The sequence below is a fragment of the Panthera pardus genome, unplaced genomic scaffold (genome assembly GCF_024362965.1).
Source record: "Panthera pardus isolate Hobbes unplaced genomic scaffold, ASM2436296v1 HiC_scaffold_24, whole genome shotgun sequence".
Lineage (NCBI taxonomy): Eukaryota > Metazoa > Chordata > Mammalia > Carnivora > Felidae > Panthera > Panthera pardus.
In genome coordinates, this window is record NW_026526810.1 from 82,472,161 (window position 1) to 82,487,832 (window position 15,672).

At 40.5% G+C, this 15,672-nt stretch overlaps 1 protein-coding gene across 5 annotated transcripts in view; it reads left to right on the forward strand.

Annotated features, from left to right (window-relative positions):
* Positions 1–15,672, forward strand: part of LRFN5 (leucine rich repeat and fibronectin type III domain containing 5) — a 249,238-nt gene that overhangs the window by 330 nt on the left and 233,236 nt on the right. For all 5 annotated transcript variants that reach the window (XR_002074319.2, XM_019426077.2, XM_019426079.2 and 2 more), the window contains exon 1: positions 1–1,481. This exon is cut by the window's left edge. The gene's annotated coding sequence lies outside the window, so the exon portion shown is untranslated. The remainder of the gene's footprint in view (positions 1,482–15,672) is intronic.

Genomic DNA, 15,672 nt, shown 5'->3' on the forward strand with positions numbered 1-15,672 from the left:
TGCAGAGCGGCCCGAACTGAGGACTCGTGTCTGTGTGTGTGTGTGTGTGTGTGTGTGTGTGGTGTGCGCGTGTGTTTGCGCGTGTTTTTCCTTCTTCCCTAGAGGATGTGAATGGCTTCGCAGCTGGCTGCTCCCTTAGGATTCTTGACTGTGGAGCTCTGGGCTGTGAGAACAACCCACCCATATAATCCATTTTGCACGGTCGGTTTATATCAAGAGAAAAAAGCGCAACTGGACGGGGGTGGGGCCGACCGAGGAAACCTTTTGGAAATACACACACACATTCACAAGCGAGAAGAAGAATGAAAGACCCGGGAAGATTTTTATAACCTTCCTGCTGACCCTTCTGTTTTCAGAAAAGATTCTGGATCTTTTCTACCTTTTGAAATCATCTTGGCATCTATTTTTTTTTTTTTTTTTGTAAGCCGCTCTTCAGCTAGCTGCGTGTGTGTGTCTGCGTGTGTGTGTGTGTGTGTGTGCGCGCGCGCGCCTATCTGATGCATTTGACTGTCTTTTATCCAACTGCCCAGAAGCAAATGTTAACTCGTCGGTGCCCCCTCGATGCCGAGGTTCTTGAAGAGCAGGGAGGACGCCCAGACCCATTTTCCCGGCTGGATTCGGAACCGCTGCCTGCCTGTGGACCCATGTGTGTGGATCGCTTTACCCAGAGGCTTGGAAAGCGCCAGTATTAACTTGCTTCCAGGTACATCACAAGGTCACCAGAGGGTCTTGTAACCGTCTTGTTTCCGTGCATCTAGACCTTCCTGTCTTGGCCAGAGATATTTATGTTTCCGTCCACATCATCTGAAGCCAAAAGTTCAGCCCTTCGAGCTGGGTTCTGTACAAACAAGGTAACAAGGATTGCTTTTCAAACTGTTTAACAAAATTCCCGACTCTTCCTCAGCCCTTTCCCGGCTCTCTCCTCTCCACCAAAATGTCATCAGCCCTTGAATTGCTTGGATTTGGGTTGGAGGAGAACTTAAAGGAAACGTGATCAAAAGGCTTTGCCAAACCACTCTCTTTTCTGCCTGTGGTCCGGTGGGGATCAAAGCTGATCGTGAGAAGGACCAGTCCCCTCCCTGCTTCTCCCTCCCGGAGCTGGGCTGGATGTGCGTGTGCAAGAGTGAATGCGAGTGCGCGCGCGCCTGTGTGCGAGTGTGTGAGTGTGTGTGTGTTTGAGTGTGTCTGTGTGTGCGTGCGCGGCCGCCCTGCCTCTGCCCGCTCCCCGGGCGCAGAAACGCGGGTTTCATGGGGCGATCTCCGCGGATCCCCCACCCAGCGCGACCTGCGGGCAGCGGCGGCAGTGGCAGGAGCCGCCTTTCGGACTCCCTAGGATGCGGGTGCTGAGCTATGGCAAAGGGCAGCAAAGTGACGAGCGAGACCCGCGTACGACTGTGAAAGCCACCTGGAGCCACCTTGCCGGGATTGTACCTGCGGGCAGAAAGTCCTCCTACGACCGTCTTTTCCTCTAGAGGCACCAGGTAACAACCCAACGACTATCCGCCTCACCCAGTTTCCTTCTGATCTTGTTTCTAGTGTCTTATCTGCATTGCAGGCTACTTTACTTATTAATGTTTCGAAAATCATCAGGAAGGGCTGAAATATCCAAGGGCGCTCTGTGATGTTGTAATATAATTTCTAGTAGGTGGGATATAAATCTATACCTGAGCATTTAATCTAGCAGTGAAAGCTAAGGGAATATGGATACGCTCCACCCTAAGTGATGATATTGGAAAGCTAGGCATATTGAACCTGTCTGAAGATGCCAGAGATTAAAATTCCGTGTTTCCTTCAGGCTATGGTTGCCACGGACCATTTGGTATCCAACCCTCCCCAGACCGTGGAGTGCGAGAGGGTGTTTGGTTTCCACCCATCATTTCAGGCAAGGACCATTTTGACCCTTCTCTACCTCTGGTGCCAGGTTGTTTTCCTTTCCTTGTTGTGGAGGAGCTTGCCAGATCCTTTAGTAGTTGTAAATTACGCATCTGGAGACTTTAATCTGAAATGGAGTTTTCTTGGAACTTGCTCTGCATGAAAGGGAATTCATTGTCACCGGCGTGTGTGCTGAGATATGGTATTGAACTGCCAGCGTTGGCTTCTGTGTAGCAAAATACATCCCAGAGAGAAGTCATTTTTATGTCTAGAGGAGCAAGGCTAAAACCATAACCACCACCCCAATACTGTCCCCAGCTGTATTGTCTCGGTTGTGGAGCTCGGGTACGCGTGGTTTGTGTGGTTGGTTTTGGTGTGCTTGTTTCTGTATAATATGTATTTTTGAGCATTTTTGCCAGAGCATTGATTTACAAGGAATAGGGTGGGTTTGCGACTGCCTAATTAACATATTGGGTCTGATACGTTAAAAAGGAGATTCCCAGGGCTGGCGGAGTCGGAACAAATTTAGCGAACTTCCAAAGCCCCTTACCCTTGCAGCTTATTTCTCTCATTTGCTTTTTTTTTTTTTTTTTTTGCATCACCTCTGCGTCCCCTACAGAAATTTCACCCCTTCTAGAGAGCATTCGGATTAACAAGATAAAGCACTTCCAAAGTAGTCTCATCAATGTTTTATTCCATAGTGAAGGCGGTCTGAATAATTCAACTAAGGAGTGCTCGTTTGTCTCCAGTCTTCGGTAGCTGCCTGCTGGGTGCACCCAGCGGAGGATGTGGCCGGGCCGAGCGCTCGGCGCCTTGCTCTGGGAGGCAGCGACTGGAGATGCACCGAAGGTTTCTCTTTGCCACAGCCGCTTAGAAAGTGTAGGGCGCTGCCTCTTTTCCTCCGCTTGCTGCGTTTCTATAGATATCCATATGATGGCATTTGCAGACTACAAGCTGGCCACTAGCTGGATGCTCTCGCGGTCTCTGCGCGTTGATGTCCCTGACTGCTCTGGAGTCTGGGCTCGGCTGCTGCTGCAGCCCTCGCAGGCTGGTGGTGCTACAAGGCCGTAAATGCAGCGTGCTTGGGGGCTGGGCTCCGCCACTGCAGCTGCCAGGCCCTGGTCGACACTTTTTGGGGAGGGGCTGGAGAGCTCAGCGGGCCCCCTGGCAGACAGCGGGCGCATCATGGCTGAGGTGGCGGCCTGGATATGAGAGGAAGGAGGTGGAGAGAGACGCGTGGAGGGCAGTGAGGTCCTGCCTGACTTCCTGCGCCTGCAGTCCTCCACCCCCTTGTAAATGAATATTCAAGAACATAGAAGAAAAGCTGGCTGCAAAAATGCCTTGATACTCAAATGTCGCTTGATTTCTCAGGGTTGGAAACCTGAAACTAAGTGTTTTTCCTAGATTTCCATTTCCTCCTGTCTCTTCTCTCTCCTCTCCTCCAGCTCGCCTGGATTTAATTAGGTCATTTATACTCCTGTTTTCTCTCCAGTTGAAATACCACTGAAAAGACAACTGCTCTCCCTACCCCGACCCCCAAGCCCAGTAAACACGAGGGCTGTGAGGGCCACTCTTCAGACAGATTTGCTCTGTAAGTTCCAGCTCTAGGGAGAACCAAGAAAGGATATAGAAAGTAACTTGACTTTAACAGAAAAGCAGGTCCACATTCTCCTCTCTGAAGACTCTGAAAGAAAAGGGTACTGCCTGAATGAAAACTCAAAATAAGTGGGCATTTGGGAGGAATTAGATGGGGGGAGGTTCTTATCGTTTGTCTTCTTTTTTTAAGTTAACTTCTATGTATTTCCCTCATCACTCAGGAAATCCTGGACAGAATACCTATTTATGTGTACTAAAAATCTGACAAAGACACTTCTTTGTCCCCCAGATATCTCCAGAATAGTATTACAACAGAAACCATATTCATAATATTTGTTAGCAGATAAGGCATACCTCTTTAGAGGGTACCCAAGAAAGAAGAAATGCTGGGGTAGAATATCAGTGACTGGGAAAATAGTGGGTTTTCTCTATTTCCCTCCTCATTTCACTTCTCTCTGGCCTTTTCTCACCACGAATTCACTATTCTGCAGGTTTGTGTCCTCACCCTGAGGGAAGGCAAAACAAATGCATTATCTGGTTGTTGAGTGCTTAGAAGCCTAAACATGGATGACTATGTGATATATGTTTAGAATCAGCATTCATTGGTACATGGAGTTAGGTGGAATGTCAAAACCAAATCCACCTCCTAGCACAGAGTTTCATGTATAGAAGTTACTTAAAAATGGAGATTTCTGCCTCCCTTCCCTTCTCCCTTGCTTGAGTGGCAGAGAGGTAGACACCAGTTAGTTTGAAGATCTGAGACCACTGACCTTGTACTTAGATAGAGCTGGCTTGGCTCACTAATGGGTTAAGACTGTCAGGTGTTAATAGGAAATTTCCCAGCAAAATGTTCCTTCCTTTTAAGCTCTCTTATGTTTACCAGCAAGAGGGCCAAAACAATAGGAAAGTCAGGGCACCCATGGGAACAGATGTGAACATGTAGGCAGGTGCAAAGAAGTTGCCCCTTGACTCCTGTCCCCCAGACCATTTCTTTTAGTTACTTTTCCTTTTCTCTTTTCAAGAGGAGAATGACCTTGAGCAACACCAGTCTTCTGTGCTTTACACACCTCTTTCCCACTTCAAACATGTGATGTATATATGAACACACACAGACATATGCATATCTACTTCAGTTTTGAAATATGAGACTTTTGTGCTTGAGTGATTTGGGAGGGGTTCATTAAGATATATCTTTGACTAATACCAGGCAGAGATGATTTTTTTTTTCTTTTTTCTCATGAGGGGCTAGCAAGAGCTTTGGTCACTTGAAAGAAAATTGTCCCACCTATATCCCCTCTTCCATTATTTTTGTCTCCTCTGTCATTAAATGCATTCTTGGTGGCAAAGTATTGTGTGGTTATGGCGTTGGTGTTTGAATGACCATCGCATGTTTTATCTGCTTTAAATCTTTTCATGAATGACCATCAGTTCTCTTTTGTTCATTCACACCAATGTTCTGCTTCCTCTTGCTGCTTGAAGCACTTTAGGCTCAGTAGTTTTGCTGAGTTTTCTAGCTGGTGAAATTAGGATCTTGCTTTCTGCTGATAGTATTGCTGTGTTGTTCTGTGGTTGGGATGAGATGCTTGCAGATATCTAACAGTGTCCCTGCCTCTGCATAAAAGTACCATGTAATAAACTCTATATCATATATCTTTAGTTATTTTAAGAACAATTGACAGCAGATAAGATTACTGATAAATATGTGCCAATTTTGAGGTTGGAGAAAGAAAGCTACATAAAACTTTCTAGAACTGGCTAATTTGTTAACTCATTCCAGTGATTTTTATTTTTCATTTACTTAGAAATATAACATTTTGGCATTATTTTCATAGTTTTGTGTATATGGTAATCACTTCTAACTTTTATGCTTTATTGAAGAAAAAATACAAGAATTTAGGCCTTTAAATAGATAGGACACATGACTAACAGGTAATTTTGCTAAATCATTCCATGGTCACACATGTGTATCGCTCTGCCTTGTTCAGTAAACCTTGAAAGTGAGACTGCTTATTACATTTCTACAGCCCACATTTTTATTCCTGTGGCATCCTTCAATCATTGAGAACTATTTAAAACCTAAGGCAGTATAATTTGTCCATTACATGGTGTGTGCATGGTAAAATTAAGAAGAATTATGTTTATCAGTATTGAAGCTATTCTGGTTAGAAGTGAACCATTTTTGTTATGCCCTATCAACATAAATTGTGTGTTTTTATGAAAACTCCAGTTTCATATAAGTGTAACAAGAGATAGAAATATAAGAATTTAATTTAGAAATGGCTAATGCCATTTTAAAGCTTTTCATCATAGTGTTCTGATACATACTCTTCTGACACAATGCTTTTTACTGAACTATGTATGACATAATTTAATACTAATTATGAAGATGGTTAACAAGTGGTAGAAAATAATAATGAAATTACATGGTTCTATAAATGTAGTATCATTTTATTGACAGCCTGTAAACCACATGAAAAGGCCTTATTATTAAGCTATGAGCTATATCAGTAAGATTTCTCAGAATTTGGCTTTGAGGGTCTATGTTTATTAAGTTACAAACTAGGTCACATTAGGAAGAAAATGCAAATTGATCAATTTGAGTCTTCCTAGATAATATGTATCTTTTTATAGAAGAAATCTGTCTAAACTTAAACCTCATGCTACTCTTTGTTTCTTCGTGGGACCATATATGCAATTTATTGCTTTAAAAATCCTTCCAATCCTACCATTGGATATTGAATCTACTTTAGATTCTATGGCAAAAAAGCCTCTAGAAAGAAGTCATAGGATAAATGCATAATGTTATAGCATGGACCTTTTTTCCCAACTCTAGAAGCAGTTTCTGAATTCGTGGAAAAATGCAAGAAAACTCTATTTAGTTCAATAGAACCAGTGTATTTAATCAGGGATAGAAGCCAAAACAGTATTGTTTATATTTCTCTATTTTTTACTTTGCTCTGTGCAGCTCTTTTGAGGAAATGCTAGAGACCTGAAGTTTGCATATTAGTTGCTTTCTCCATTCCATCCCCCATGTTGACTTCTCATTTCCTGTCTTAATAGATTTTTCACGAATCCTAGTGGTGTTGCTTCCAAAGTTATTGGATATTTGCTTTAAAGTGATTTATTAGGGAACATATCAACCCTGTTATGAAAACTAACTTTCTCTTATCTTCTGTGGAAGTACAGGCTGTGGTGTTTTCTTAGCAATTAGCTCTTTTTGTTATATTTCCATGGTATGTAAGTTAGGTTATTAAGTGATTTCTATGCATTCATTTTATTAGTGTTAAGACATTTGTATAGTGACATTAAAATGCATATGGCTTGCATGGCGATATCGAACACTGTGTGGAGCAGCACATACACTTTTTCTACATGGAGAGATACTGTTATAGCACTAATAGTCACAGATATTTTAATTTAAAATGCTTCATTTAACAGGAATGTGCCTACCTTCATACTGAAATTTAGGGGTTATTTATAGGAATTTTGTAGGATATTGGCCAGGTATTTACTGTTCAAATGTCAGGCACTTTAACAGCATATAAACTAGACATTGGATCTGACCTCAAGGAACTTATTTTCATAGTAACAGGAAGGATGTAAACAAATACATAGGCTGGAAAGTTAACTGATATTTTTTATTCTATCTTGATATGTTATACTCTGTAGTAAGAGGGACAAAGGAAATTGGGAAATTGTTAATGTGTTTTGTGGAGGTTGATATTGTGCAGTGGTTAGAAGCATGAACTTTGGGATTGCACAAACCTGTGTTTCAGGCTTATGTAACCTCTCTGAGCCTTAGTGTCCTCACCTATAAAAGGAGACTAATGATAAAGGACATTCAGCTGCTATCATCACCAACATCATTGCCATCGTCATTATCACTTCATCATTAGTTATCATGAGGGGAGAGGAAAAAACTAAAGGTGTAGTAACTGAATGATGTCAGAGTCTATGCCTGGGGTCGTAGACCCTCAGGGTTCCAGGGAATGCTAAAGCTTATTCAAAACAAGGGCCCCACAGTCCACTGTCTTCAGAGACCAGGCACATGTAAAGCAGGAAATCTGGCAAGGTTTAAGAAATTATAGGTTGAAGGATCTCTGGTACTCTGGTGATTGCATGATTTACACAAGACATTCAAATTTAAATTCATTTTAACCCCTGATGGGTCTGGCATTTTAAAACTTCTGAGTTCTTCTGACATCTATTCAAATTTAGATTTTCACTAAAGCATCCCTGCCAAATGGTCATTTTGACAAAACTTGAGTACCTTCAAGGATTCTAAAATCATTCCACCTAAACCAGATTATTCCATTTTTGTATAGGCATATCATAAAATTTATTTCTGGAGTTGAGCCAAGTATCTGGCATCCTTGGTTTCAAATTAATTTTGATATGGAAGGAAGGGCACATAATAAATCTAATTCCCAGTGACAGTACCTCGAATATTTAAACTGAGTTACTTGAGATCCTCAAACCATGATTGCTCTGCTTATGATTAAACATAATTAGGCCTAAACTGGTTTGGGACAGTTTTCTATGTGTCATGATTTTAAGCCTTTTTACACTTTATACTCAATAAATGTTATCTATCGTAAGTTTTTATCACCACCCTTTTCTAGATGGACTCCAGTTTGTTTGTCTCACTTTACATTGAAGTGTGATACCAGCTCCAGCAAACCATGTGGCATGACTAGTGTAGTGTTGAGCAGAACTATTCTTTTCTTGCTTTTGGAACAGAGAAAGCAGGCACAGACTGTTACTGTCCATCCAGCACTCCTGTCACATTTACTCTTTCATCAATGCCTTCTCTCCTTTTGAGACTGAACAAGGCATTGGAGTCCTTAACATAGACCTCCAAGATGCTACAACTCATCAATCCAGAGTGGAGTCTGACTTCACAACCCTGGGATCATGACCTGAGCCATGATCAAGATTCAGACGCTCAACCGAGTCACCCAGGGGCCCATCTCTTGATCTCAGCTCGGGCCTTGATATCGGGGTTGTGAGTTTAAGCCATGCAGGAAGCACGCTAAAAAAAAAAAAAAAGAAAAGAAAAGAAAAGAAAAGAACCCACTGTGGGGAAACTGCAAACTAGAGTGAGAAACAAATATTCTCTCAGAGAGGCAACCATATTCTTCAGTCGGTCTTGATACTTTTGCATCTTTGCCTCTTAATTTACCATTAAACCTAGATGATACTGATTTCTAGAATATTTATTAAGCTTGTGTTACCTTCTCCATAATTGAATAAAATTGATGATTGGGCTTCCAACCGTTTTTATAGCCTCTGTATGAGGTCACCAGATTTCTAATAAGGGGAAAAGAATGTGAATACTGGAGAGAATGGCAGTAAAACTCTCTTTATCTGGTATCCATACAGGATGAGTCTTGGTTATCAACATTCTCCATAATTTAGAAATGTTACTCTTTTTAGACGCCATGTTTAAAAATGTTTCTTTTGTTTTTTCTTTTTCTTTTTTAACATACATTTATTTTTGAGAGACACAGCACGAGTAGGGTAGGAGCAGAGAGAGAAGGAGACACAGAATCCGAAGCAGGCTCCAGGCTCTGAGCTGACAGCACAGAGCCTGACATGGGGCTCAAACTCACAAATCATAAGATCATCACCTGAGTCAAAGTCAGATGCTTAACCCACTGAGCCACCCAGGCACCCCTAAAAATGTTTCTTTTAAAATTTTACTTTTTAAAAAATTTTTAAAAATATTTTTATTTTATTTTTGAGAGAGAAAGAGAGAGAGAGAGAGAGAGAGAGAAAGGGGGAGAGAGAGAAAACATGAACATGGGAGGGGCAGAGAGAGAGGGAGACACAGAATCTGAAGTAGGCTCCAGGCTCTGAGCTGTCAGCATTGAGCCTGACATGGGGCTTGAACTTGTGAACCACAAGATCATGACCTGAGCCAAAGTCAGATGCTTAACTGACTGAACTACCCAGACGCCCTGAAATTTTACTTTTTAAAAAGTATTTATTTATTTATTTTGAGAGACAAAGAGAGAGCATGAGTGGAGGAGGGGCAGAGAGGGAGAGAGAGAGAGAATCCCAAGCAGGCTCCACACTTAGCAAAGAGCCCTATGTGGGGCTTGATCTCACGAACTGTGAGATCATGACCTGAGCAGAAATCAAGAGTCAGCCACTTAACTGACGGAGCCACCCAGGTGCCCGTAAACGTTGTTTTAATTCTAATGTGAATGGTAATAGTTATTAAAATTGACACATCAATTGTAAATACAGTTAACCTTTTCTGAAAGACTTGAAGTCTTTGTTGTATATGTTAGTGATGCCAGAAAGCCCTCAGGGACCAATCCATGTCATGTTTAATTTTTTTTTTTTAACGTTTATTTATTTTTGAGACAGAGAGAGACAGAGCATGAACGGGGGAGGAGCAGAGAGAGAGGGAGACACAGAATCAGAAGCAGGCTCCAGGCTCTGAGCCATCAGCCCAGAGCCCGACACGGGGCTCGAACTCACGGACCGCGAGATCGTGACCTGAGCTGATGTCGGACGCTTAACCGACTGAGCCACCCAGGCGCCCCTCCATGTCATGTTTAAAGCACAGACATTTGTACGGATATGACATTTTCCATAGCTTCTTTTCTTTCCTGTCTGTGTATGATTTTTCTTTTCCTTGCTCTCATATAGCAAAGTTTTTCAGTGGGTTTGTTTTCTTTTTTAAATCACTGATAGGAAGTTATTAACAAAAGACAAGATTGTTAGATATCTTTGTGAACTAAGAGCCTGAGGATGAATAATATTCTAAGACTCTCTTGGCTAAGGAAAGCACATGAATTTTCCTTCATATACTTTATGTGGAAAGTACTTAAAAATGATAATGTATCTTTATCTAATAAATATAATAGATGATAACGATTATGATCATAAACACATTTTCTTAGAATATCATCTATGCCGGATACTATTGGTTTTTACTTTCTTCCAACCCATGCAATAATCCTACAGCTTGGGCATGATTGTATTCCTTTTTTTTTTTTTTTTTTTTTTGGAAGATCAGGTTGAGGCTGAGGGCAGTTAACTTGTCCGTGATCAGATGACTAATAGTAGGGCTAAAATTCAAATCCAGATACTTCTGATTCTAAAGAAACATGCTGTATCTACTATACCTTGGAGGTTTCCATTTTCTTCTCCCTGTTAAAGCTGTTTTCTGTTGATTGTTATTACATAAATGTGTTTTTAACCTCCTTCAAGGATGATGGCCATCCTCTGAATATGCACCTTGTTCTTAATTTCTTTTCCTTTCTGGTACTTTGTGAATTACTGTATTTTATATCTGGAAGTTTATGAAAGACTTTATGGTGATTCATTAGGGGATTTGGTAGCTCTTTGTATGGAGAAATGTTTGATCCTGGCTCTGAGATTTAAGTATATCCTAAAATTTTTTTGCTAAACTAGACTGTGTGATTTTGGGTGATTTACTCTTTCTAATTCCTCCTAATTTCCATCTACATAAGGGTCTTGCAAGCTACTGTGAACTTGCTGGTGTGTCTTAAGTAATTAATAAGTAATTGCTCCCTGTAGCGCTTTTCCTAGTACAGAAGAATTGGAATAAATCGGAATTCTATAAATGTTAGTTAGGATGAGATGGAGCTTGGAGATCATTAATGATCATTCATCATTAAAATGTTTGTATTTGTCTAATTGTGCTCTGCACTCCACTTACCTCTTATTCCCGTTACTATGTCTTTTGTGCTGCTGTTGCTGTCATTAATGAGTGCTTCAATCTTTACCCCTAGTTACCTCCTTCCTTTGAGACAGGGCTGGAAAGATGGTCAAATAACAAACTCATTGTGTCATCCTGAATCCGGATTTCTATGCTGTTATTTCAATGACAGAGGGGCCTGATAGCCAAAATTGGATGCTTAAGTATATGTATTTGTTGGCAGAACAGACCATTTCTAGATCAAGCCCTGTGGTGTGTTCCCATCTGTGATTTGCTTTCTTACTTCCTCTGATGGATTCAGGATGGCCACAAACTCATTATAGGTATCCCTATCGAGAGTACATGTCATGTTTCCCTTCCCATTGCGTCTGGACTGGCCTTGCAACTAGCTTTGAACAATAGGTGTGGCAGAAGTAATAGGATATAACTTCCAAGCTGCATCCTCCAGAGATCATACAGTCATCCCTCTTGCCCTCCTGGAAAAAATGTTAACATCATGTGAAGAAGCCCAGGTTCCCCTGCTGGAGACAAGTGGCCCGGCTGACAGCCGGTACCAGTGGCAAGGCATGTGAAGGAGGCCTCCTTATAGCATGCAGACAAAGTAGAGCTTCCAGCTAATTATAGTCACACGGGTGACCCCATATAAGACCAGCAGAAGAATCAGCCCAAATTGATAATGTACAAATCATGAACAAATAAACTGGTTGTTACTCTAAGCCACTAAGTTGTGGGTAGGAGTAAATAGCTGAGACATGCTCTGGGGTGATGGGATGCAGCCAGCCATCATGCCTGTTTTGGAAGACAGTCCTGTCTCTCTTTTTTATCCTTTCAACAAATGTTGGTTAAATATCTACTAGATCTAGGTATGCTTCCCCATGTATGGATTCGTGGATTTTTGAAGAGGAATATAGTGCTTAAGCTTTTGGAAGTAATTTGCTGATTCCTTAAATGCCTCAGATTTCCTTTTCCTAAGGTGTTTCCTAACATGGCTGAATGTACATGGGGATTAATTTTGATTTGCCTGTTTACTGCTGTACCCACTTTTCACTGCATTAGACAAGCTTCTCTGAAAGAGCTGTCCTCTTATGCTAGGGATAATGCCATTCACCTAAAGCCCAAGGGAGAATTGGTCTTTGTTTCTCTAAGTTGCATTTTGAGCTTGGTTTGGTTCAGAGGGACAGTTTGTCAATTCTCCAAGATTTTATTTTACCTTCTAATTATGTTTCAGTGATTCATATTTACTATTCATTTCTTCTGTAAATTGCATCTAGATTGCACAATTACTTTATTCTGGGACTTTATACACTCTCATTTTTTTTAATGATGTTCTCATTTATGTATCAAATTACAGGCATTTGACATACTGTTATAGGTATAATAAGGTGCAGGGTGTAGGCCATGGGGCAGGATAATTATAATGGCTTCGTACTTTTCTGATTACTGTTTAATTATAAAAAATACATAGTTACAAAATGAATACAGTCAAACTGAGTGTTTTTACTTTTAGTAAAAGAGATACGTTTGTGAGGGGGTATGTGGGAATGCAAGTCACATTCACCTAAATATTTTTTATGAAGGTGTTGTCCAATGTATTTGAAAGTCTCTCTGTATATATCAAATATTATCAATTTTATTTACATTTCCTTCTTGCTATTTCTTTCTGTGATTTTAGAGTTTAATATAAGGTAGGTAATATATGCTATGCTAATTACTTGAAGTTTCTACTAGTGAATACTTTTTTTAATGTTCATTTATTTTTGAGAGAGAGAGAGAGAGAGAGAGAGATCACACAAGCTGGGGAAAGGGAGACAGAGGATCCAAAGCAGGCTCTTCACTGTCAGCACAGAGCTGGATGTGGGGCTCAAACTCACCAATGATGAGATCGTGACCCTAGGTGAAATCAAGAGTTGGATGCTTAACCAACTGAGCCACCCAAGCACCCCATCTACTAGTGAATTCTAAAATAACCAAGTACATATTCCATCTGCTGCATGTTTTGATGTACATAAAAATTTATCTTCTTAGCATGATATGTATCAACTTCCAGGATCCCATCTGCAAACTCCAGTGTGCGTATGGTGTTTTACTCAGCATGCCCCTTCAGTGGTCACCAACATAATTTTCCCTCTATCCTTCTGGGTTCTTGCCTAAAACCCCCTTGTAATGAAAATACAGATTAACAGAAGAAAACAGAAATTTAACAACGTGTATGCTTTCCGTATACATAGAAATACCCAGGAAAACTGAGTACCTCCCCTAAATGGCCCAAGCCATTACCTTAAATACTATCTCCATGGGGCGCCTGGGTGGCTCAGTCGGTTAAGCGGCTGACTTTGGCTCAGGTCATGGTCTCAAGGTCCGTGAGTTCGAGCCCCCCCGCGTCGGGCTCTGTGCTGACAGCTCAGAGCCTGGAGCCTATTTAGGATTCTGTGTCTCCCTCTCTCTGACCCTCCCCCATTCATGCTCTGTCTCTCTCTGTCTCAAAAATAAATAAACGTTAAAAAAAATACTATCTCCAACTAAAGACAAAAAAAAATTTTGGAGGGGATGGAAAGCCAGTTATGGGAGATTTTCAAGCAAAACACAGTAATGATTGTTATGGGTATGGTTGTTATGCAGTTTGTGCCTCTGCTATGGATAAGAGTTTTTAGAGGTTTAGTTGTCCTCCTCTTCCTAGTACAGAGAGGAAGACACCCTTACAAGTGGAGACTTCTTTTATAAATGTGAATGTCTGTTACAAAAGGGTAACTTCTACTTGGTTTTTAGAGCCTTTCCTATGTCTGCTATTTTTTAAAAGTAATCAACCTAAATTAATGTTTATGCCAAAAAGGCATATTTTGGGGTGTCAAATTCTCCCCTTCACTGCTTTAAGATTTCTTAGCAAGTTTCGTTGTTTTGGGGAAACAAATTGAAGCCAAGCCATAGTCAAGCCATAGTCTGACTGTAAAATCTTTAAAATGAATGTCTCTAGAGGCAGCTGGCTAGCTCAGTTGGTGGAGCATGCAATGCTTGATCTTGGGGTTGTGGGTTCCAGCCCCAATGTCAGATGTAGCCATTACTTAAAAACAAAATCTTTAAAAAATAAATAAAAAATGATAAAATGAATGGCTTTAATAGAATTTAGCTACAAAGGAAATTACATCCATCTGTTCATCATAGAGAATTGAATAACACCTGTAATATTTATGTAAGGCAGGCTTCATTTTATTATAATAAAAGAGTAAGAGGGTATTCATACACACACACACACACACACACACACAGAGTTTGTTTATTTTATCAAAACTAAATCATTATTAATATGCATGCTATATATTGTACTGCTAGCAATTATCACACTTTAAAGGAAGATTGTGAATAAATTCTAGGCTAAATGATTGTGGAAAAATAATCATCTTTTATTCATTTTAAAATAATGTGCAGTAAAATTATAAGAAAGTGACAATGACTAAATTTAAATAATACTTTTTAAAAGTAGCACGTAGCTTCTTTTTCTTTTTCTCTTGGTAAAACAGAGATCATACAAATGCTGCCATATTGTAGCTTTTGCATTTGTTCTCACTGTTTTTCAGCCTTCTGAAGTGTAGCATTCTCCATTGTGGCTTAGTCATTTCTTAAAGTCATACTGTTTTTTTTTTGTTGTTGTTGTTGTTGTTTTGATAAGTCTGTATTTTCTGATGAACCTTTTTTCTAACTTTCTACTATAATTTAGATGTTATAGTCAATAATAATGAACTGGGTTTTAGCTGGGATAAGCCATCATTTTGTACTCACTTTTTGGTAAGCTTTCAGTCAAAAGAAGGAAGTAAGAAACCCTTGGCAAGGGGTGAGCAGGGTCAGTTTGAGAGCCGCTATCTCAGCATAGGGTCAGCTCAGCTGTTAAAGCTCAGCCTTCCATCTCCCTAAAGGCTCATTGCTGTTCCCTCAGGACCACAGCGTTCCTACAGTTATTAAGGAAAGAAACTTCCATTTGACAAATAAAATGGCTAAAATTCATACCTGTGGGGATTTAAAAAATGGCTGTGTGTTTGAGTTCCTATTAAGTGGTACATCAGAAAAGTAATCAAACACACCCGTGTTTTTTAGGGAACTCTACTATAATACAGTTACTGGTGTATGGACCCACTATTAAATGGTTTTAATAATCAGTTTTCAGTGTCTCTGTTTAAAAAGTCATAAAGAAAAAGTGTAGCTCTGCCTCGCTAGCCTTAATTGACAACTGTAGGCAATATCTACTTATATTTCTTTTTTTTTAAAGATTTTGTTTTTAAGTGATCTCCATGCCCAGTGTGGGACTGGAACTCACATTCCTGAGATCAAAAGTCACATGCTCCACTGACTGAGCCAGCTAGGTACCCCCGATATCAACTCGTGTTTCTTTTTTATTCTTTTTTTTTAATTTTTTAAAATTTTATTTACTTTTGAGAGAGAGAGAGAGAGACCAAGTGTGAGCAGGGGGGGGGGCAGAGAGGGAAGGAAACACAGATCCGAAGTAGGCTCCAGGCTCT